Below are 24,932 nucleotides of genomic sequence, written 5' to 3'. Positions count from 1 at the left end.
GGTCTTACTGATGACTCCTTGGCTCCTCAGTTGGTGAATTAGCTCATGGATGGGGATCATAGAGTCTCTGTTGGTGCGATATTGTCGCCGGTGGACTGTTGTGGTGGCGATTGGCACCTGTTGTTCTTTGACCTTTAGCAACCCCACAACAGAAGGGTCCTTCGAGAGGCCAGGCAAGGTAGACAGCTGTTTAATTCTCTTCGTCTCCAAGGCAGCTAGAATAAAGGCCCACCTATACCATTTTGGGTCCTTGAAATACCCTCTCCTGAGGTAGTCTATGCCAAGGATGCACGGAGCCTCTGGGCCAGTCACAATGGGGTGATTCTGCCACTCATTCCCAGTGAGGCTCACTTTGGCCTCCAATAGAGTTAGCTCTTGGGATCCCCCTGTCACTCCAGCGATGCTGATGGGTTCTGCCCCTATATATTTTGATGGCATTGAGGTGCACTGTGCACCAGTGTCCACTAAAGCTTTATACTCCTATGTGCATGATGTTCCAGGCCATTGGATCCACACAGTCCAGTAAGCCCGGTTGTCCCTTTCCTCCACCTGGCTGGAGGCAGGGCCCCTCTAGTCTTGATCATGGCATTTGCAACTCACTTTCTGTTAATGTGAATCAAGAGTCTCTCTATTATGCTTAGAAATAAAATCGGCACTTCTACTCCTCTGTCTGGGGACCTGCTCACTGGAAATTGGAGCAGCAGCTTTCCTGGAAGAACCTCCCTGAGTGATTGTCCTTCCTTGCAGTTCACGCACTCGTGCCTGTAGGGTCAAGATAGGCTTGCCATCCCACCTCATCATGCCCTCTCCGTGGTCACGCAGGTAGAACCACAGGGTGGCCTGTGGTGTGTATCCCCTCCTTTGAGCCAAAGGACGCTTATTCCTAACAGCTGAGACACTACTCTGTAGAGGTGGGGAGTAGGACATATCTTCTTTGAGTTGCTGGACCTCTTGGGATAGTTTCTCCACAGCAGAGACGAGCGAGGAAGAGATATTTGTTTCATAATCCCAGAGTCTATCAATCACCTCCGCCACCATTGGTGTCTCGTCATCTTTCCAGGACATTATTGCCAATGAGTTTGCATGCGAAGATGGTGCGCTCCGTACAAACTGCCGCCACATGGGTCGTGTGCACTCGGCGTCATCTGGATCTTTGGATGACCGTTGATCATCCAGGTCACCATAAATCACCTCAAACACAGCTAATTCCCTTAGATACTGGATGCCTTTCTCCATGGTTGTCCATTTTCCTAGGTGATATGTAACATCTTCTTTAAAGGGATACCTTTCCTTCACTCCAGACAGGAGTCGCCTCCAGAGGCTGAGGGCTTGTGTTTTTTTTCCAATCGCTTTATCAACACCCTCTTCCCCAGAAAGGGAACCCAGTTGTTTGGCTTCCTTTCCCTCTAGTTCCCGACTACTGGCCCCATTATCCCAGCATTGGAGTAGCCAGGTGGCAATGTGCTCACCTGAACGACATCTATAATCTTTTTGCATATCTCGCAACTCGCTTAAGGACAGGGATTGGGTGGTCTCTATTTCATTTATGACTGCTTCCTCCTCTCCTCGTGACGGCCCTGCTTTTTCATCATCCCGTTCTAAACGAGTTGACGTCCGCTTCCAGTATTTCTTCTTGTGTATGGGGGCAACTGATACTGGTACGGGTTGATTCTCTGAGCCAGCTCCGGTACTTGTCGTGAGGGTTTGAGTGGCTGCAGTGCCTGTTGTCAGGGCTGGAGTGGCCACAGTGCCTGTCACTTTGCCTTTCAATCCAGAGACATTCTCTTCCCCTTGGGAGCACTGAACACTGTTGAGCAGGGCTTGGTATGCATGGGCCAGGCCCCAGCATGTTGCAGTTATCTGTGTCTCTCTGGAGTTCCCAGCGTAACAACATACTTTCTCCAAATATTCTACTAGTTTTTTAGGATTCTGCACTTGTTCGGGGGTGAAACTCCAAAACACTGGGGGTGCCCACTGCCCTAGGTATTTGCCCATGCTGTCCCACATGCCCTGCCACTCGTAACTATCAAGCCTTGGGGCAGATTTCTGGGTGATATTCTTAAGTTGCTTAGTCAAACCAAAACAACATGCCCAAAAACTAACAATAAGTGCACCTTAACCACCCAAGGATGTTCAAGATACAAAAAGGTGGTTGTAATAGAGGCAGAGACATCATAGAACAAAGTTGCAAAGGTATTATTCTGTATTTCTTCCATATAAAATCTCTCAGAGGAGGAGGTATAATTGCTAATTGCCTCAACAAGGGGGTATCCAAAGTACAGTAACGGTTTCAGCAAAAACCCCAAATACCAGATAAAGCTGAAAACGAGTGTTTGTATAACAAATCTCGTAGGCAAAATGTTACTATTCACAGCAGAACACAGCAGACTCAAAAAACCAACACCGATCTTTAACACCAACTGCAAAAAGGACAACATGGTGCTGTGACCAGCAGCTGTTGTTATCTCCAACCCTTGAGCCCCACGTTGGGCGCCAAAAAGACTGTTGTGGTTTAGCCAGCAGCTCAGCCCCACACAGTCGCTTGCTCACTCCCCCACCAGTAGATGGGGGAGGGAATCAGAAGGGTAACGCTCATGGGTTGGGATAAGAACAGTTTAATAATTAAAATTAAAAGAAACAACAAAAATACAATGGAAAGGAGAGCAATGAGAGGCGCAAAACCCGGGGGGGAAGGGTGGGGGGAAGGGAGGGGAATTAATTGCTGAAACAAACCGCACGCGATGCAGCCACTCACCACACGCCAACCCAACACCGCGCCTCCCCCGAGACACAAACTGCCCCCCCCTCAATATACTAGTCATGGTGTCACATGGTATGGAATGAACATCCCATTGGCCAGTCAGGGTCAACCGCCCCCACCATGGCTCTGCCCCTCCCACCAACACGGCAGAGCGTGGGAAGCTGGAAAGGTAGCCGACCCCCACACAGTGAGGAGAATTAACCCCTTCTCAGCCAAAACCAGCACAACTGTGAAACACGGTCCCTCAAGACTGAAATAGTTCATGTGCCAGCAGTTATTGTGCTGTATGATATGCTCACAGTTCCTGTTCTCTCACTCTGTGAGGAAGCTTATTAGCTTAACTATACAGAGTTTGAGTCATAGTTTCTCTTCACATATGTGAGCTGCACACATTGTAAGAATTGGAAAGGAAACTTTAACCTTTTACTTTTTCTTGTTAGAGTAAGGTTGTACAGCTTTACTCCATGGCCAAGCAAATAAATTTTGGTACAATTAATTTCATAGTCTTGAATCAACAAACCACAGTTAGCAGTGACAAGCAGAGTTCTAGAGATATTCCTTGATGTACTGTTGCTTTGAGTTGGTTTATTTTATTCTGGGTGGTGTAGAGGAACTATGTAGGAAGCAGTAGCATCACTCTCAAAGATCTCAACAGCCTAATGTGGCAAAGAACTGGTAGAAAAGGAGTACAACATACAAGCAAACTGATTATTCTGGCTATAGCTACATGTATTCTCAGTTCCATTTCGTTTGTCAGTTGTACTGCTTTTACATACAGAAACTATCATTTCAGTATTGGATAACACTCAGATTCTGACCCTTCAGACATGTAAGCATGACAGTTGCTTAACATGCACTAAGTTATTCACATTAATTAAATTTTATAAGACTGGAACTTAGTTTTTAAAATACTAATTCTTAATTTGAAAAGCATCTTCTGTCTTTGTAAGACCTTACTCTGTAAGTAGTGACTCTTTTGGCTGCATCCTGTCCAGAATTTCTTTGCTGATGAAATGCGCCGGTACATGTTGGGGGCTGACCTGCTGGAAAGCAGCTCTGTTGAGAAGGACCTGGGAGTGCTGGTGGACAGCAAGCTGACCCTGACCCAGCAATGTGCCCTTGTGGCAAAGGCGGCCAACAGTATTCTGGGCTGCATTAAAAGGAGTGTGGCCAGCAGATCGAGAGAGGTTATCCTTCCCCTCTACTCTGCCCTAGTGAGACCACATTTGGAGCACTGTGTCCAGTTTTGGGCCCTCCAGTTTAAGAAGGACAGGGAACTACTTGAGCAAGTCCAGCTGAGAGCAACCAAGATGATCAGGGGGCTGGAGCATCTCTTATGAGGAAAGGCTGAGAGACCTGGGTTTGTTTAGCCTGGAGAAGAGAAGACTGAGGGGGGATCTTATCAAGACCTATAAATATCTAAAGGTTGGGTGTCAGGATGATGGGACTAGGCTCTTTTCAATAGTGCCCAATGACAGGAGAAGGGGCAATGGGCACAAGTTGGAACATAGGAAGTTCCACCTGAATACGAGAAAAAACATCTTTCCTGTGAGGGTGACAGAGCAGTGGAACAGGCTGCCCAGGGAGGTTGTGGAGTCTCCTTCCCTGGAGACATTCAAAACCTGCCTGGACACAGTCCTGTGCCCCCTGCTCTAGGTGTCCCTGCTCAAGTAGGGGGGTTGGACAAGATGATCTCCAGAGGTCCCTTCCAGCCCCTACCATTCTGTGAGTCTGTGAAATATCAGCTGCAGTTATGCCTATGGAGGGGGGCAGGGGGTGTTAATATTTGCAGTGGGACAAAGACTATTTCTCTTATATAGTCCTTTGCAAGCCTTACCATGCTTTAGGTGCCAGGATAAATTTAATGCAGATTTTGTCCCAGATGTCAATTTCTGCTTTAAAAGATGAATTAGCATAAGAACATGATGTTTTGGTATTTTAGTATTTATGTACATTCTCTATATGGTAACTAGGTTGGTAAGGAAGCTGACAATATTCTCAAAGTCTGTTTGATTGCATATGAAATTTAAAGTGCAGTCAGAGCTGTCTGGATTTAATTCTCCCACCCCCCACCCCTCCTTGGTATGGGGGAATAAAACATTTCAGCTCATAGGGGAGAAAAAAATTAAAACCAGGTGGTGCCAGCCCCATTGTAAGTGTCACATGCAATCAAATGGCCTCACAGGGAAACTCCCCTTCCTGGCTGCACTGCTGCCACTGGTGAACCACAATTTTAAAAAAAAATCACTTTTTGTACTCCCTGTTTTCAAGCTAGATGTTGACATGTGAACCGAAATCTTCTTTTTAACTATTGCCCAGGAGGCCACCCAAGAATCCAGCTGACCTCCTGCCATCAGAGTGATGGTTGGCTGCTGGTGTTGCAGCTCATTTCCCGCAGGCTGCCACCCTGACAGATCCCACCATCCACCATCCGTGTAAGTGACATTAGCCCACTGGGCTTCAAAAACACTTTTCAGGTTGGTCATCATGGAGAGAGAGCTTTCTTCACTCACACCATCAGGTACTGTGCAGAATACCATCGATCTTTAAGAGAAATTTAAATGTTTTTAATATAGTTTTTAAATATTATCTCTCTTCTTCAGTTTACCTATTTTTTGAATGGCATCAACTACAGATAGATACTGAATGGCACCAGTTTTGTTGAAGGCAGAGGCTTTTAAATATTTTTGAGATATTAGCAGGAAATTATTAAAATATGTAATAAAAATTTATTTTGATGAAGCAACCGGGCTGTCCAATAAGATACATATGAAACGAATTTGCTTTAGCCTTATGAGAACCGAGGTATAGAACAGAAATATAGAAACAGTGCAACACTAGATCAGACTGAGGTACTTTCCTGTCAGTATGAAAGTAGCCCCTAATAGTCACCACTACCAGATGCTTCTGAGACCACTGCAAGCAAGGATGACATTGAGTCTTCCACACTGAAGTTCTCATCCTAAGTAAAATCCTTAAATGTCAAGATTACTCCTACTCCTAAAAGTTCTTCTAAAGATGCAGTTTTTATGAGCTTGATAATATTCTATGGTAGTAAACACCACAAGCCAGTCATGTGTTGTATAGGGTTTTTAAAATTATTGTCCTAAATTTTTAATTAGCCCCACCTCACTTTCATATAAATGGGACTTTCAAGGCCACGTGCTTTTTTCCACCCCATAGTGTATTGGGTTTGTGTGGCAAGGTTTTGGTAGTGGGGAGGCTACAGGGGTGGTTTATGTGAGAAGCTGCTAGACATCTCCCCTATGTCTAACAGAGCTAGTGCCAGCCAGCTCCAAGACAGACCTGCCACTGGCCAAGACTGAGGCAATCAGCAACGGTACTAGCACCTCTGTGATAATATATTTAAGAAGGAGAAAAAGTTGCTGCACAACAGCAACAGCAGCCAGAGGCGAGAGGAGTGTGAATATGTGAGAGAAACAACTCTGCAGACACCAAGGTCAGTGAAGAAGGAGCGGGAGGAGGTGCTCCAGGCACCAGAGCAGAGATTCCCCTGCAGCCTGTGGTGAAGACCATGGTGAGGCAGGCTGCCCCCCCTGCAGCCCATGGAGGTTAATGATGGAGCAGATATCCACCTGCAGCCCATGGAGGACCCCATGCTGGAGCAGGTGGATGTGCCTGAAGGAGGCTGTGACTCCGTGGAGAGCCATGCTGGAGCAGGCTCCTGGCAGGACCTGTGGACCTGTGGAGAGGAGCCCACACTGGAGCAGGTTTGCTGGCAGGACTCATGACCCCGTGGGGGACCCACGCTGGAGCAATCTGTTCCTGAAGAACTGCACTCCGTGGGAAGGACCCACATTGGAGAAGTTCATGGAGGACTGTGGGAGGGGAGGGACCCCATGCTAGAGCAGGGGAAGAGTGTGAGGAATCCTCCCCCTGAGGAAGAAGGAGTGGCAGAAACAATGTGTGATGAACTGACCACAACCCCTATTCCTCCCATCACCCTGCGCTGCTTGGGGGGGAGGAGGTAGAGAAAATTGGGAGTGAAGTTAAGCCCGGGAAGAAGGGAGGGGTGGGGTGAAGGTGTTTTAAGATTTAGGTTTTATTTTCTCATTCTACTCTGTTTTTGATTGGTAATAAATTAAACTAATTTCCCCAATTCAAGTCTTTTTTGCCCGTGACGGTAATTAGCTGAATGATCTCCCTGTCCTTATCTCGACCCACAAGCCTTTTGTTGTATTTTTTCTCCCCTTGTCCAGCTGAGGAGGGGAGTGATAGAGTGGCTTAGTGGGGCACCTGGCATCCAGCCAAGGTCAACCCACCACACATAGGAACAGAAGCAAGAACTGGATCCCAGGCTTCTGCAGTTCAGAAGCACAGAAAAGACTGAGAATCTAACTATTGTGCTGTAAAATTTGCAAGAGATTTTAAGGCGTGCATTTTCTTTTTCTCTTGGCTATAACAATCTGTATGTGATTTGCCATTGTGCTACTGTTTTCTTGACCAGACTGAAGAAAGGGCCACTTCTGGCTCTCTTTGCACTGTTCGCAGGAGTTCTTGTGTTGCTCTGAGCACACTGGTGTGCAGGCTCTCATGCTACCAGCATGCCCCAACTGGCTCCTGTGTCTAGCGTGTTTTGGGAAAGAGCAGTGTTTATTCAGCAATGTGCAGTTTTGGGATTCCCCTCCTGTGGCAATCCCCAGGTCCCCATCTGGTCAAAAGGCTGACCATAGTATTACCTTGTGTGAGGATTGATTCATCTGTCCCAGACCTAGCATTGCAAACCCCATCCATTCAGAAATGAGAAGTTGGGCCCAAAATGTCATGAGTTTGCTAAAAAAAAAAATAATTTAAGTAATAAAAACATGGGTTGCCTCAAGACTTTTGGGCCCTTTTGGTTTATTCAGTTTGCATATTCAAATTACCCTACAGAACCATGAACATTATTTTAGATCTTTGTTGTAAAATGAAAATTAAGTTTTCTCTTAAGTGCACAGCTTGAGAGTCTAAGATTCATGAGAGCTACTAAAAGGTCTGCAATATCTGTGACTGTCCATATAGAAATGAAAGATGGATGTCCCTATAGCAACTGGAATCTGAAACCAAGAGACTGCGAAAAGGAAGACAATATCCCAGTTGGGTTATGCTTGCTTTGGCTCTGAGTACTTTGGATAAGGAATTTTAAGTTCTGTATCTGTCTGCCTTATGCACTGGCATGCTGGATCTGGAAGAGGCCACGCATGCATTTCTGTACCTTCTGTATTTGGATGGAAGTCATCAAAATCTACTAAAATGCAGCCTGCTGTACAGTACTTTAAATTTTGATTGTGACTGTCACTGTATTAACTGCACTAGGAATGTTGGTTTTGGAGACACAATTAGTTTCTACAAAAAGGATTGTGGTGCCAGGAAAATAATACCATTTCTGTAAAGCAGCTGTTGAAATTCTTAAGAATTAATGATTCTGTTTTCATGGAAGTAAATTACCAAAATATATATAGACAGAATATTTTCTAAATAGAATATTTAGAAACTTTCCAGAAAAAAATATTTCTGACTCATTTATAAGAGAAGGTATTGAAGAATGCCCTGGTTTTACCAAACACGCTGGTGAAGGAACACTATGCCCTCCTCAAAATAACCCTGGGTCAGGTTGTGTGCTGTAGGAATACATTTTTTTTAATACAAATTTATCTTGCCCACCACACCTTTCACAAAATGTGCTGTTAGCTTTATAAATTAAGGCACCCGATTGCTTATTCACAATTAATTTTCTCTTTTCTCTTCTCTAAATGGGTTTCTAGAAACTTTTTTTACTGGTTAAATCACAGTGACACCAATGATGGACTGGTGCCATCCACTTGCTAAGATACTATAGCCTGTATAAAACTAATCACAAAAACGAAGTTCTGAAAAAGGTCATCTAGTTATCTGTGTTTCTCAATATAGTTTTGTTCTAAAGGCCTGATCTCTACTTTTTCAGTAGTAGTGTACACAGTTAATTATGGGATTATCATTCTGGTAGTCATGCAATTTCTATTGCATACCATAATTTGTCTTGATGATTTAAAAAGGTGCTATAAATTAGTTATTTCACTCCAATTCTTTTTTGTTTAAGGTAATATTGCGTCATCTAATAATAACATTAGGACTACAAATGCCACAAGATTTCTACTTACAAGAAATAGTTATGTTCTTAATTTTGGAGACTCTAGCTTGATGTGTTACCAAGTCAAACTTCAGAGTCTTAAAATTAAATTATAAGTTGTAGGCCTGTTTCAACATCTGGGGAGAACAGGATGGTTCTATCCTATGCCACTTAAAAGGCTTAGCATATTAATATGCTCACCACTATCAGCCATTCAGATGCAGGACACTGTCATACTGAGGAACAGATGACTTACATCCAACAGGAAAGTGGCAAAGCAAAAGTGACATTAATTCCCTGTCAAATGAAAATGAACTATTATTCTGCAATAAATCATTTAAATGAAAACAATTCCCTAAACATATAATTAAAATATAATGACAATAGAAAATAGTTCATGCAGTCCTTTTTTAATTTGGGGTCAATTTTTATTTCATTTTCTATGACATTTTCTTGACTAAATTGTTGTTTTGGTTTTATGACAGATTTAGTTTCCACCAAAGGCAGTTGTATTGCAATACAACAAAAACACAGAAAGAAATTTGTATTTCATCTAAAACAGAAACTGTAGGCACAAATGGGTCTTTTCCACCCAGTTCAGTATTCCTGGTGAGCTTAATTTTAGCTAATACAAATAGTAAAGTTATTCAAACTTGTACTTTTTGACTCGGATATTAACATGTCGAGATTAAATCAAGGAGGATCTAACTCATCCATGTGTTGTGTAAGAAAGGCTCTTTCATAGAAAAGGCTGTATGATCATTACTTTTTCTCTTCCTGCTCTTCAGTGAAACAGTTAAGCATTTGCTAGATTAATTGGTTTGTGAAATTACCTCATCTTGGCCCTTTTCGAATTTTATCTATATATTTATTATTCCTCTCCTTACCTCTCTTCCCACATTTGTTCTGACCTAAGCCCTACATTAGCAATTACCTTTCTTTGAGTCATTAAAAAAAAAAATAAATTGAGAGATTAACTCATTTCATGAAGAAAGCAGAAACAGGTTTAAATGAGAGAGACTTCATCAGAGAGACTTGTAATCCCTGTTGTGTCTGTGTATTCTTCTCCTCAATTTGGAAAGTATCATGAAAAAACCCTTCTTTGAGACTACTTTTCTCATATGTTTTTCATTTTATACCCTTGAAGTACAGTGGAAAAACAGACAGAAAACAAATGCTATAAATTACATTTCCCCCCCCTTTTCATACAGGCTAAATGCTACTATAGGTCTCATATGTCTGTCTTTGTACTTTATTTGCCATGTAAGACTTTGGAGACCCTTCCTCTTTCTCATTTTCTGTTTTCCTCATAAGAAGGTGAAGGATAGTAATATTACACATGTACATGTCAGTGGTCACAGAAATTGTGACAAATACAATAAATATTCTTCATGGTCTTTTGTTAGTTTAGGTTTAGGTCACAAAGTGTATTTCCCAGGCTGTCATTGATGAGCCAGTCCGACAACATAAGTGTTGTTTTAGTTTTTTTCAGAGCATCAGCTTTGTAGCAGCATTGAATTAATAGTTTTCAGAACTTTTGCAGTGTTCCTAACAATCCACATTAAGCCATGAAGATTAATTTTTAAACAGTACTTTTCCTGCTCAAATCCTCTGCCCATGTTTCCATATGGTTTCATTTTAATGCCCGTGAATCCATACTTCTATTATTGCTTGCCCCCTTTTACTGGAATTCACTAGAGGAGAGTGCTATTAGGGTTTTTCTTTTTGCAGAAGGGGGTAGTTGTTCTGAAAAGAGAGCACAAGATGAAATAAAAAGGTACATTTATGAACAAAATGGACATAGCAATCAAGGTTTTCTATTGAATCTTTGTGGTCTAGAGAGAATCACTGGCATTCTCAATGAGAACAAAGGTGCTCAGAAAAAAATTAAGAAAATAGCAACATTTTCTGGAAGCCTATATTTCATCTCATGCCTCATGTTTCTTTCTAATTCTGATTAATATTAGAAATGGAAAATAATTTATACCTATTAACGAAGATTAGTTTTTGTTGAGCTATGTGACAACTGTATAAGTAGCATCTAACAGGTTCAGTCAGTTTAAAGGGAACTTTATAGCCTCATGTTTAGATATTAAATGTACCACTAATTTATATTACCTGATTAGCAATGCATATTCAAAAACAAATGCATTTTGAGCACATTTTAACCTAAAATACTTTATAAGGTCTCCTCAGATGTGTTTAAAACCCAGCTCTATTTCTCACATTCATATAATGTAGAGTCCTTCATGCATTCAGTGGAGATATTCATGGCCCTAAAGAAATTTGGAACATGGTAAATACATTGCTGAATTGAGGCCTCCAATTCCAATGAACTGAAATGTAAAACAAAACTGAGATCCTCAAATAACTAGGAAAGAATGGCAAATAAATACAACTTTCAAAAGAAGCTTTTAAAAAAACTTGTCACAATTTTCTGCTTGGATAAAACAAATGCAAAATTTTGCAGTGACTTGAAATACCCCCTTTATTCACAGACTTGGAATTTGCACTTCAGAAGGACAACTAGAATTGTAAAGTATAGTAAACATAGAGAAGGAATTTTCTGTCTTTAAGAACACAGACAACAGTGTTGAAACTTGCTTTTACGTTTCTGACTTTTAATTTCTAGGGATATTTCTTGAAAAATGTCCAAGTTATGAAGTCCATATGCAACATGACTTCTGTAGTTAATGTACAGTGTTTGATTTGTGAGCAGGAAAATTATAGATTCAGAAAAAAATCCAGAATTTTCAACATTGATATTCAACTTTGTTTAATTGCTACTGATTTGCTACAAAATGAAGGGGAATTTCAGGAATTCTTATGTTAATTATTTTAAACTTTGCCTTGAATAATTATTTTTATGACCCTCTCCATCACCACAGCCTTCAGGCTTAAAGAAGGCAAAGCCCATGGTTTCTTTCCTCTATTTATTATGGCTTGACTGTTGCCTCATCAGGTTAAAAGTTTTCCATCGCAACTTGGATTTCTGTATTTGGATTTTCCTTTTCTTGAATGCTTAAAGGGTTTTGCAGTGATAGCTTCTCAACATGAACTGTAACAAGAAAATAAATTTTAATAGAAAATTATTGAATGCAGGTTATTGTGCTTGTAAGTCACATTTCTAGAAATAGTGGCAAGGTGTTATGGTCTTTTTAACCAAGACGGAAGGGGATCTTCTGGCTCATCCAGTCTCCTATTTCAGGCTACCACATCATATAGTCTTTTTAATAAATTGATGAAGTTCCATCTTAAGAGGATATGGGCTATTTCTGCCCCATTGATCCTCCTGGAAGACTGTTCAAGAACTTGATTGCTCTTTCTACCCTGTCTTGGGATTGTGTTTAACTTGTTGGATGTCCATATCACACAATTGTCTTGTATCATTGTTAGTAGTCCCTGGAGTCTCATTCTTTTTTCTGTTGTAACTTACCAATGATCGATGCCATCCAGTTCTACACGGATGGTACCTGTGTTTTCATCTGTACTGACCATGTATTCTAACTTCTGTTATTGTTGTGGTTTAGGTGGCAACTCAGCCCCATACAGCTGCTCGCTCACTCCCCCACCGGTAGATGGGAGAGAATCAGAAGGGTAAAGCTCATGGGTTGAGATAAGAACAGTTTAATAATTAAAATAAAACAACAACAACAACAAAAAGGCAATGGAAAGGAAAACAATGAGAGGCACAAAACCCAGGGCTGGGGGTGGGGTGGGTGGAAAAGGGGGAATGAACCACCAAAACAAACCCCACGTGACACAGCCGCTCACTGCCCACTAACCCAACACCGCCAGTCCCCTAGCTGCAACAACCCCCACATGCCAACTGCCCCCGTTAATATACTGGTCATGGCATCACATGGTATGGAATGAATATCCCATTGGCCAGTTGGCATCAGCTGTCTTGGCTGTGGCCCCACCCCTCCCGGCCTCTTTCCCACATGGCAGAGCATGGGAAGCTGGAAAGGACCCTGACTACTACAGGCACTACAGTGAAGAGAATTAACCCTTTCTCAGCCAAAACCAGCAGAGTTATCAACATATGTATGCTTGGATTTTGTCTCAAAGTTAAGTTAACAAATATATTAAACATTATACTTGATGAACACTCTGGTTGGATGCTTCCTTTCTCAGGAGTACTTGCAATCATCGTTTTCCTCTTTTTGACCTTTTTTTACCTGCCTTACCATTCTTCCAGTAATCCCCACCTTCTTCTAGCATAACTAAAAATTTCCTTTATGGTGTTATAACACAATTTTTGCTGATGCATTTCCTTTGTGTGAAAATATTTTATCTGGTCAAAGAATGTCAGTATCTGGCCACACAGTGTCAGCATGATGAAATTTACATCTAGCATTTTACCTGTCTCTTTTTGGCTTAATTTCCCCCCCCCATTTATTCTTGGTTTCTGCTATGAACTTTTGCACATTGTTAGGGCAGCCTCATGGAACCTGAAGCTTTTTGTGCCACATCTTTAAGAAACAAGAATTATGAGCTATAGATTTCCCAGAATGTCATTCACTTCTGCCATTTGCTGTGTCAACCAGCTGAAATGTAAGACAGAAACTAAACTTTGCTTATTAATGAAAAAGGACAGCATTGGGATGTCTGCAACTCTAAATATTGGTGAAAGTTTAAATACTTTCATGCAAAAATAAGCTCCAACTTCAGACTTCCTAGGGAATGTTTTTATTGGAAGTTGATTCTAGCCTAGTCCAATTTTATTCTAGTTTTTGTATTATTCATTCCCTTTTTGACAAGTCACCGAGTCATGCTTTTTTTCTAGCATAGGTGTCATGGTTTTAGCTGAGATAGAGTCAATTTTCTTTACTGTAGCTGGCATAGTTCTGTGCTTTGGACTTAGTACGAAAATAATGTTGATAACACACCCATGTTTTAGTTGTTGCTAGGTAGTGTTTATACTAGTCAAGGACTTTTCTAGCTTCCCATGCTCTGCCAGGTGCACAAGAAGCTGGGAGGGGAGGGGGCACAGCTAAGAGAGCAGATTCAAAGTGGCCAGAGGGATATTCCATATCATGTAATGTTATGCCCAGTATGTTAACTGGGAGGAGCTGGCCAGGGGAGGGAGGCAGCAACCGAGACTTGGGGACCGGCAGTGTTGGTCGGCAGGTGGTGAGTGGTTGTATAATTTGTGGTTTTTATTTTTTCCCTTTTTCCCTTTTCCTTTTTATTATATTATAATAATTGTTATTAGTATCATAATCATTATTATAATAATTATTTTATTTTAATTATTAAATGGTTCTTATCTCAATCCACAAGTTTCTTTTGCTTTTGCACTTCTGATTCTCTCCCCCATCTAACAGGAGTGAGTGAGCGGCTGCGTGGTGTTTTGTTGCAGACTGGGGATGAACCATGACAATAGGTCATCCTCTTTTTTATAGCAAAAGTAGATGGAGAAGAGTCAGCAGAAAAAAATTACAGAAGGTCCTTTTATATTTCTGTATCATTCTATCTAAATATTTGAAGGAAGGTTGTATTTCTTTGTAGTATCCTAAGCACCTGATGATCCTATCACCAGTTCCTCACAATAGGTTTCCAGAATTAGAATACAGTTACCATGTAGCCTGTCCAAATATGACTTGAAGACCTCTTGCAGAAGTGTCTCATGATGGCTGAAAATGTATTTTATTTTCAGCAAAATATATGGAGAAAATATATTTTCATTTGTTTATTTTCTGTGATTCTTATATGAGAGGGCTTTTTTTGGTAAAAAAGACCAACTCAAAAAACGAAATAATTATTTTTGTTTTCCAACAGCTAAAACCCCACAGTTGTATGGATTTTGATAGCAAAATACTACAAAAAGATCCCTGTTAATTTGCAGGATGGTTGTAGTAATTTTTCAGAACGTCCATCTTCTTAATCTTATTTTTTATATAGAGAAAAAAAATCATTTTTTTTAAAATATGGGTACCATTTTCTTTTATTTAAAGAGCATAATTTCTAGGGATGGATGTAACTTCCCCAGTAAAGGACTTCCTGGCTGTATCTTTTAAGGGTGTACAAGCAGTCTAGATACCTTGATGGAAGTAGAGATGATGTCAAAAAAGGCAACTGGCCCACAAATCCTCATGTTGATAGAAAACTAGAACAGTCTTTCCTTCCTCCATGCATGGACCAAGTAAGTGAGATCAAGACTTCATTTTCAGATTATATCAGGAGAATTTTATGACAGATGTCTTCAGTTGCAATTAGATCTGCTGGAATAATTAATGAATCTTAGAAAATCACACTGCAAAAATTAGCCTCGGAAATGCAAATCACTTCTTTGTAGTTTTCTTGTGCCTTTCTCACTGCTTACCTTTATGTTGCTAGAGCCTGGATTTCACTTTAACCAAGGCTGGTTGCCCATTTCCTTTGCAGCAAAAATCTAAGCTAAAATCATCAAAGTGCTGCTGGCTATCTATTACTTTCAGACATTTCAACCCAAGACAGAAAGTTCATCCAATGGAAAAATTTGAGAACAGCTCATCTTATTGCAGGGGAAATAAAAGGGGATCTTCCATATAACATATAAAGGGAGTACAGCTCTCATGAGTGGAGGAGTAATACTGCACTGGGCTCCCTGGGCCTGGGCTAACCTGGATGCTCAAATCAGGTGCAGATTTCTCCAGCTAGCATTGCAGTGAAGGCTCAGAAGCTGTGGTTTCATTGCTTCCTTTTTTTGCTTGGATTTTCTTTCCCCCAGTGGATCGACTAGTACCTGCTAACTAAGCCTGTAAAATCCTACTGGAGGCAAAGCAATTCTTTTACTGCTCTGAAGTATGAAGGTAATAGCATTGACTCTGCTTAGTTACTTCTGGGAAACTAGAGTGCTTTCTCTCCACTGGGATGCTACAAGCAAGCAGCTTTTAATTACCTGCTGTAAAATCAACTTTCTGGAATAAAAATAAAGGCACATAAGCATCTGTGATTTAACTCCTCTTGCTTGCTAGGACTAGTAGTCCATCTGACTATTTTAATGTGATTTATTGTCATGCATTCTTCCTTTTTTTCTGTCCTTTAATTATGTATTTTGGCATTTGCTTTAACCTTCTAAAAATTTCTGTGATCCTTTCTAAAGCAAAGCTTTATGATGTATTTATGTTTAGCAGGTCAGATAACTTGTTCTCATGCAGAAAGATCAGTGACATAGAAGAAAGGAAATGGGAATTATCTGCCCACATCTCATAGCTAAGATAGCATCTCAGACTGAGCTATGCAGCTGGATATTCCTAGTGATATCAGGAACCCACGAGGTGTGTCCAATAGCAATTCATTCCTTCTCATTCCTTGCTTCAGTCTGCCTAGCTATATTTGTGCAGACAGCAGCTCTTTAATTTAAGCATGAAAGAAATTATTCTAAGCAATTATTTACAAAGAGTGTCTCTGCTCTTGAAGTAACACATTGATTCCATGTACCATTGAATCTGAATTATGTAGTTCATTACTCAGAATATCAAAACAGAATTGCCTAATAAAAGAAGCATAAGACAAGATGATTTGCATAGCTCAGTTGAACTTCACAGTTTGCATTTCTTAGCAGGAGAAAATGCCAAAATTCCATAAGGCAACAACTTATTCCAAATCTGGCGTTTCTCCTATTCAGAAACACAGATTGTGAAGTTCACTTGAGTTATTCAAATCAATCAATTTTTTTCCCTGAGTATTTTAATAGCAAGAAAATGTTCTGTTATTAGTGTATTACTTGTACACTATTTGCATATTAAGATATTGAGTATATTCACTTACCTGTTGTCTCTCCTGATTCTTCAAGAAAAATCTCTGTAGTACATTTAAAGGAGTAAGGAACATAGACAAGTTGATACACGTGTGCCTTTGCTAGAGAATTGAGTATCATGCACAGCTCATTTGTGGCTTTGTCTCATGTCATTCCATTGCTTGCAAGTTATACAAGCAATTCCTAGACCATATAAATAAGGGGTTTCACACATACAGCATATAAATCTGACTTGAAGGCTGTGTCTGTATTAGTAATTAAAATGCACTAAGGAATGTTCTTTGGTCCTGAAGCTAACTGGGATGCAAAGGCCTGTGTCCATATGGCTAGCTCTTTTGCCCTTCTGACTATATTAACTGTATTATTATCGGGGATGATCCTTGGCCTGTGCAAAACCATGAAATAGGACTTTGAATTGTGGGAGAGAAGTAGTTGGCCTGAGCCAAAACTATGCCAGGAACTTTGATAACAATTTTATGCTACAGTCACACATCCATGCTGTGGTCCTGCTGAGCTTATCAGTGCAATGTTATCAGAAGTTTTAATTGTATCTCTGCCTGCCTCAGGATACTGTTCAGGGTCCCTTTCTAGCTCATTAACCTAAGCCCCAGCATAGCTATCTGTATTGAACCCAGTGGCTTAGGGCTACTTGCCTTCATGGAAGAGGTGGAAGGACAAAAACTCCACCTCCTTCCTCAGCCTAGGTTTATTTATTGGCAGCATTGCTGCTCCATAACTTGGGGAGAGGGAAGAAAGAATGCACGTAATGGTGGGACTGTCTAACCTCCCTCATGAAAATAAGCAACAGTTGTTACGCTCCCTCTGCTTTGTTGAGCCACCACCCCCTCATGGAAGCTTTAAACAAAGATATCATCTATGATTTTCAGTTTCTGTGAAATCCAAGGAAGCTTTGAGGATGCTGTGCACATGATTGCAGCAAATCTGCCTGAGACAGGCAGTACATCAAGTGATTGCATGTGCAAGTAATGACAGCTATTTGATCTGAATATGCAAATAGTTTGTACAAGCTTTTTTCTATGAGTTGTTGAAAAAATGACCTTAAATATTTTGCTTTTCATTAGAAAAATATAAGAATTTCACAATGACAGACATATTAAACTCTTCCTTTTCTCTGGATCAGATATATATAAATTTTCTTTTTTCTTTGTTAGCATCATCAGAACAAAGAGTGAGAACATAGGTTTTGGGCTTGATAAATGCTGTTGACTATTTTACAAGACCATAATAAAAGCTTATTTGATGTGTTCTTATATGATTTGCTACTGTAGTGAAAAATGCATCTATTAAAACGTTATAAGCAGCTGTGGCTACTTGCTCCTGTGAAACAGCAAATCCCAAATGCCAACTTGGTTTCCGTGGTTCTTCAGAAAATAGTGTATTCAAGTCTGGTCTATACTTAATAAATTTTATTGGCATGATTATGTTTGCTAACAGTGCAATTTTTTTCATCATCGTAACAGTGCTTCACACTGCCCTACCACAGATGTAGGTATGCTAATGCTCTTGCTGAAGATATGACTCTTGCTTCACTGACCAGAAGTGGGATATACCTTTAAAATATCTTTAAGCTAGAATTACCATTTCTAGATGAGGGGAATGATTGCCCTATGTGGGAATAATAAAAAGAGATATTCTTAAGTGCAGACAAGGCTTCGGTTTCATAGACACAGAACAGTTCTGAATAAATAAAGTCCTCTCTGCTTGGCGGTCAGGCCTGCTGGCTTACAACTTTATAAAGTTTTTCAATATTTGTTTTTCTTTTGTTTCTTAAAATCCTCAAGTTCCTGCATAACATGAATACATAGAGGTCTGTGCTTCACATTAGACCATCTTTTTAGCCTTCATAGTTGTGGAGAAAAAGCTTGGAAATGCTCTTAAACTTCCCACTTCTAACACAGAAAATAGAAGGATCTGAAATGTGCAGTATTTTAAAATACTGTACTGTAAGTTTTAAATCACAGAATCACAGAATCTTAGGTTGGAAGGGACCTCAGGGATCATCTAGTCCAACCTTTCTGGGAAGAACACAGTCTAAACAAGATGGCCCAGCACCCTGTCCAGACGACTCTTAAAGGTGTGCAACGTGGCCGAGTCAACCACTTCCCTGGGGAGATTATTCCAATGGTTGACTGTCCTCAATGTGAAAAATTTCCCTCTCATGTCCAATCGGAATCTCCCCAAGAGCAACTTGTGTCCATTCCCCCTTGTCCTCGCCATGTGACTCCGTGTAAAAAGGGAGTCTCCATCTTCTTTGTAGCTACCTGTTAAGTACTGGTACATGGTGATGAGATCCCCTCTGAGCCTCCTTTTCTCAAGGCTGAACAAACCCGGTTCTCCCAGCCTATCCTCATATGGCAGGCTTCCCAGTCCTTTGATCATCTTGGTAGCCCTTCTCTGGACCCCTTCCAGCCTGTCCACATCCTTTTTGTATAGCGGGGACCAGAACTGTACACAGTACTCCAGGTGTGGCCTGACAAGCACTGAGTAGAGTGGGATAATGACTTCTTTATCTCTGCTGGTGATGACCTTTTTGATGCAACCCAGCATCCTGTTGGCCTTCTTGGCCACAGCAGCACGCTGTTCGCTCATGTTGGGCTTCCTGTCCACCAGGACACCCAGGTCCCTTTCCACAGAGCTGCTCTCCAGCCAGGTGGATCCCAGTCTGTGCTGCACTCCCAGATTATGTGTTCCCAGGTGCATGACCTTACACTTGTCCTTGTTGAACTTCATAAGGTTCTTGCTGGCCCACTCCTCCAGCCTATCCAGATCTCCCTGCAGAGCAGCTCTCCCTCCTGGAGTGTCTACTTCCCCACTCAACTTGGTGTCGTCAGCAAACTTCATCAGGCTCCACTTGATGCCGTTATCCGGGTCACTTATAAAGATATTGAATAACATTGGGCCCAATATCGATCCCTGGGGGACTCCACTAGTGACAGGTTGCCACTTGGAAAAGGAGCTATTTACCACCACCCTTTGGGTGCGGCCTGTCAGCCAATTCCCCACCCGCTGCACAGACCACTTGCGTAGGCCATAATGCATCAATTTCTCCAGCAGGAGACTGCGGGGGACCGTATCAAAGGCCTTGGAGAAGTCCAGGTAGACAATGTCCACTGCCCGCCCCATGTCAACCAGGCAAGTCACTTTGTCATAGAAGGCCACCAGGTTTATCAAGCACGATCTGCCTCTAGTGAAGCCATGTTGGCTTTTCCCAATCATGTGCTCCATTTGACTTGTGATGGCTCCCAGAAGGATTTGTTCCATAACTTTCCCAGGGAATGAAGTAAGGCTGATGGGCTCCTGTAGTAATTCATATACTAACTCTTACTTCACTGATGGTGGGTCGGTGTTTGGTTCAATCAGCAATTTTGTTCCCAAAGCCTGGGACCCTACAGTGCTGGTAAAGACAGAGGTGAAGAAGGTGTTGAGGACCTCTGCCTTTTCTGCATCATTGGTGATTGATTCTCCTTTTCCGTTTAACAATGGGCCTATGTTTTCCTTCTTTTTCTGCTTGTGGTTGACATGTCTAAAGAAACCTTTCTTGTTATTTTTTATGTCTACAGCCAGTTTCAATTCAAATTGGGCTTTTGCTTTTCTAACTATGTCTCTGCACTCTCTGGCTATGCACTTGTAGTTCTCAGCAGGTAATCCTCACCTTCTCCATTTCTGGTGTGCTTCCCTTTTGGATTTGAGTAGACCCAGGAGGTCATGGTTGAGCCATGGGGGCCTCTTGCTCCGCTTACTTCCTTTTCCTTTGTAGGGGATAAACTGGTTTTGTGCTTCCAAGAGAGAGTTCTTGAAGAATTCCCAGCGCTCACTAGCTCCTTTGTCTTCCATGGAAGCTTCCCATCGATTCCTTGCAAATTGAGCCCTGACTGCACTGAAGTTTGCTCTCCTAAAATCCAGAACCCTTGTCTTAGAGGTGACCTTCAGCTCACTCAGCAGGATCCCGAACTCCACAATATTGTGGTCACTGCAGCCAAGGCTATCACTAACCGAGATATTACAAAGCAGGCTTTCTTGGTTTGTGAATAGCAAGTTCAGCAGCGCCTCCTTCCTGGTTGGCACATCAATCATTTGTATCAGGAACCAGTCCTCTAGACATTCCAGGAACTTGGTGGATGACATGCAAGCTGCCGTATTGTTCTTCCAGCAGATGTCTGGGTAGTTGAAGTCACTGTCATGGTTTAGCTGGCAACTCAGCCCCACACAGTCGCTCGCTCACTCCCCACCGGTAGATGGGGGAGAGAATCAGAAGGTTAACGCTCGTGGGTTGGGATAAGAACAGTTTAATAATTAAAATTAAAAGAAACAACAACAGAAATGCAATGTAAAGGAGAACAACGAGAGGCGCAAAACCCCGGGGGGGGGGGAAGGGAATTACCAACCACCAACCCTCCCCTTCCCATCCTTTAACATAATACACAAACATCATTCCCTTACTTCATGGACCTTCCCTGTAAAATGTCCATTAAAATGTCCATTGAGTTCACCCAGTCCATGACTCTGGGCTCCATCTGTCGTATCAGTCTGTCAGGGTGGGAGAGGTGGTGTGTGGTGTTGGGTTGCTGCATACCGAGTCAGTCATCATTCCATCACTGCTGCACGGCTTGTTTCATAGTTTATCTTCCATGGGTTGGGAGGCTCGTACTCTGATATCATTGATACAACACAGAGGTGACGCACAATATTATATAGTGTAGGGGAATAGACAGGGATCGGCGACCGGAAGACCACGGGCTGTGACGGAAAGATAGTCTCCTCCCCATAGGAGTGGCAGGAACAGGAAGCGCAAGAGCTATGTAAGCGTGTGACGCAGCTAAATAAACGGACATTTTGTATCCATCATATTGATGTCTGTGCATCACTGTCCCCAGGGTGGGTAGAGCCCTGTGTCCCGGAGATATGCGGCCCAAGATAAGTTCTCCCACAGAAGCGTACAGCAACAAGTGGTGACCCTGACATGATCGGCGGGGCGACATGGCAAGTTCGCCGGGGGGAAAAGATAGCTTGGGGCACGCAGGGGCGGGACGGGGAGCCGCAGGACGGCGGGCACGCCATGGAATCAGTCGTAAAGGTACTGAAGGGATTGGGGAAGGAATATGGAACTTCGATTTCGAAGGCGCCTACCTCAAAGGCCATCCAATGGATGATTACTCAGGGGCTCATACGGAGTCCCGCAGACATATTTAATAAAGATAATTGGGTGAGAATTAAAGAGGAGTTAGCCGAAAGGGCTATGATGGGAAAACCCCAGTACATACAGCTCTGGGGAAAAATACACCGATTGCTATTGAAAGCTTGGGATGATCAGGAGGCGTGGCAGCAGGCGCGGCTGTGCCTGCACGGTGCTACAGGCGACAGTAGCCCGGAAATAGACCCAGGATGGGCAGTGGGGACACAGACAGGGGCAAGCATCGCGGGGGATGGGGAAGAAGCGGAGAGTTCGGATGGAGTAGCCTGGCCAGCGACTCAGTCTGAGGCTCCCAAAGAGGCGGATCGGGAAGCAGCGGTGTTCCCTGTTGAGCCAACAGGACCTTTGGAATGCCCCCCTGCATACCCCTGGGACGATTTGGCACAGGCGCGGGTACTTGTGCGCAGGGAGGGGGACGTGACGGCGGACGCAGCGTGAGCGACGGAGCAGAAGGAGGAGGATGATCAGTGCCGGCAGCGGCGCTGCCCTCTGCCCGACCCTCGAGACTGGCTCCCAGGGCAACCCTTGAGATGGGAGTCGGACGAGGAGGAGGATTGGGGTGCCTGGAGGGGAGGACAGGATGGGTATAGATCAAGCTCGAGTAGCAGCGAATCAGAAGTAGGGGGAGAAACCGATGTCCACATGTGGGAAGATGGGGCCGATTGCCTTCAGCGCGCAAAAAAGAGACATAAGGCAGCAGGGATTCGGAGGACCAGTCAGAGTGAGAGAAGAGAGAGACTGCCAAAATGGGAGGTCCGAAGCGCTGCAGCTCCAGAGGGGTCCGCGGAGGAAGTGCTGTGGCAGCTGCAGCAGGCTATGCGCACACTAGGGGAAGTAACTCGGAGGCAGACAGGACTCTTAATGAAGGGTGCGCCCCAGCGACAGTCAGTCGAGTTACCTAACTGGCGGCTGATAGCCAGAGATTGTAGCCTAGATGGAGTAAGGATAGAGATGCCCGGGATATTCCCTGTCCGAATAGCTCCTGGAGGAGGGGCAGGGAGCTGCAAGTGGTGATGGAGAGTTCCCGTAGAGCGTATAGCGAAGTGGGCAGGTATTAAAAAAAAAAAAAAAAAAAAGCGGATCCTTGGCAAAAGATACAGCAAGGACTAGGAGAGCTGTTTACAACGTTTTATGACAGGTTGCAGAAGGCTATTATAGAATCAGAATTGCCACCAGCAGCCAAGGAGGCAGTCCTTATGGATTGCCTCCGAAGTCAAGCAAATCCACAGACACAAGATGATGTCCTCCGCACCCTGGCAGCAGGAGCATCATTGGGTCAAACCATCAGGCACGTCTTGCGCCAGGAGGCATTGAATCAGCATGGCGGTGTGGGAGCGCACATCTGCCAGAACCCTGACTGTGGAAGCGAAGAAAGGGTGATGGTACAAGCGGCCGGGGAGGGGCCAAGATGTCATTTGTGTGGACAGCTAGGGCACTTTAAAGCTGGGTGCCCGCTAGGGGAAAGGGGAGGACTTAATGGAGGAGGAGTGCGCCCAGTAGGGAGGTGCTGGGCGTGTGGGAAGCCAGGACACCTGGCAAGAGATTGTCCAGCCACAAAGTCGGGAAACAGCCAAAGGAGGGTGAAGCGAGGGGGATTCGTGCCTCCTGTGAGTCAAATGGCCCCCATCATGGTGCCAGTGCCAGGAGCTTGGCCCACCGTAGCGGGCCAAGGGGGAGTGAACCTTCAGGCAGGGGAGCAGAACCAGCAAGATTTGCAGGTTACGGCCCCCGCGTGGCCTTGGTCATAGGCTGTAACGAGAGACCCATGGCAGCGGTGATGATTACCCCGCAAGAGCCGAGTTGCCCAGCACAGATATGCCTGGGAATGTTAGTGGATACCGGGGCGGATGTCACAGTGATGCCACTCGAACGGTGGACACCAACTTGGCCCCTCGCCATGGGAAAGCGTATAATAGGGGTAGGAGGAGAACAACAGACGAGGACTAGTACTTGCCCTGTGAAACTTGAAGTCATGGACGAGGAGGCAGGGAAGCTGCTCATGGCCGTAGTGACCATACTAGTAGCAGATGGGGTAGCAAGCCCCTTGTTAGGGCGAGATGCCCTTGCCCAGATGGGGATCGGGTTGAAAAATTTAGCATAAGGGCCACTGCCTCAGAGGGGCTTTGTCAGCACAAGTTGGTGTGGAAAACCGAACAGCCCGTCTGGGTGGAGCAGTGGCCCCTGACAACAGAGAAAATAGAGGCTGTAAGAGCTATAGTAAAATGAGAGCACGAAGCGGGGCACCTAGAGCCTTCGATGAGCCCCTGGAACACCCCTATATTTGCTATAAAAAAGAAAGATAAAAACCAATGGAGGATGCTGCATGACCTTAGAGCAGTAAATCAGCAAATTGAGGACATGGGGCCTCTCCAACCCGGCCTACCAGACAGTTCTCCCATAGAAGCGTACAGCAACAATATAGCAGTTTGCATTGTGCCATTCAGTTCATTGACTGTTTTCACCCAAAATCAAATCCCCTTGAGGCGCACACTGGACTTCTCCATCCTCCCGCATCACCCACCAAGTGCACCCAGGTCCTCAAGCAAAAGCAATCCCATGAATGGGTTTGCCTTTGCTGAGGCAGGAAGAATCCAGACTGTTTTGCCCAGCATATATTTTGCATGCATTACAGGGGCTCTATCCCCTTCCACAGTATGTAGGATTTCTGACTGGGCAGGGCCAGACCAATTGGCAGATCCCCTCGTGTTGACTAACCATGTGGCCTTTGCTAAATGTGTATCCCAGTGCTTGAATGTTCCACCCACCATTGCTCTCAGTATAGTTTTTAACAGTCCATTGTACCATTCAATTTTCCCAGAGGCTGGTGCGTGATAGGGGATGTGGTACACCCACTCAATACCGTGGTCTTTGGCCCAGGTGTCTATGAGGTGATTTCAGAAATGAGTCCCGTTGTCTGACTCAGTCCTCTCTGGGGTGCCATGTCGCCACAGGACTTGTTTTTTGAGACACAGGATAGTGTTCCGGGAAGTGACATGGGGGACAGGATATGTTTCCAGCCAGCCAGTGATTTTTTCTACCATTGTAAGCACATGGCGCTTGCCTTGGTGGGTTTGTGGGAGTGTGATATAGTCAATTTGCCAGG

This window comes from Phalacrocorax carbo, assembly GCF_963921805.1.
Source record: "Phalacrocorax carbo chromosome W unlocalized genomic scaffold, bPhaCar2.1 SUPER_W_unloc_2, whole genome shotgun sequence".
In the NCBI taxonomy this organism is placed as follows: Eukaryota; Metazoa; Chordata; class Aves; order Suliformes; family Phalacrocoracidae; genus Phalacrocorax; species Phalacrocorax carbo.
Note: the sequence above shows the minus strand (reverse complement) of the source record.